The sequence below is a fragment of the Bison bison genome, unplaced genomic scaffold, assembly GCF_000754665.1.
Source record: "Bison bison bison isolate TAMUID 2011002044 unplaced genomic scaffold, Bison_UMD1.0 scf7180017864498, whole genome shotgun sequence".
NCBI classification, from domain to species: Eukaryota; Metazoa; Chordata; class Mammalia; order Artiodactyla; family Bovidae; genus Bison; species Bison bison.
This window is the reverse complement of record NW_011495057.1, coordinates 5548602-5549196: the sequence shown is the minus strand read 5'-3', so window position 1 is coordinate 5549196 and position 595 is coordinate 5548602.

Genomic DNA, 595 nt, shown 5'->3' with positions numbered 1-595 from the left:
CCCACCTCCCACCGAAACTCGGCGCGGCGGATCCCCCGCCAGAAATTTCAAACCTACGAACCCAGAGCGCCCCGAAGCCCCCTACGCGCGCTCCGCACGGCCCCGCCGCGCGGCCACGCCAGCCATGTTTATATAGCCACGCGGAGCCCTCGCGCACGCGCATAGGGCGCCGCCGCCGCCCCGGGCTTCCCCCGGAATCCGGCCGCGTGATTGGCCGCAGACTGGAATCGCGCTCGTGACGTCACTAGGGACGGCTCCGGAGGGCGTTAGACTCTTCCCCGGAATCCGGAGGAAGGTGGGGCCAGTTGCCAAAAATCCACCACGTGGGAAGGGCCGACCGCACTTGGAAAACTGCGGTATCCGCGTTCTGCTTTCTCCTTGCAGTCTCCAGTTGCGTGTTCCTTGAGGAGCCAAGACTGTGTTTCCCACAAGCTTCTACTTTTTAAGGAAACGATGTGGAGGACCGATTTGGGAGAGCAGTAACAGTAAGAACTCAGTCACGCTTCCTCAGTGTTTTTCTGCGTGTTTAGCTCCAGAAGCATCGCTAGAATGAGCTTTACGTTTGACACTTAGGGGAAAAAAAAAACCTTAATGT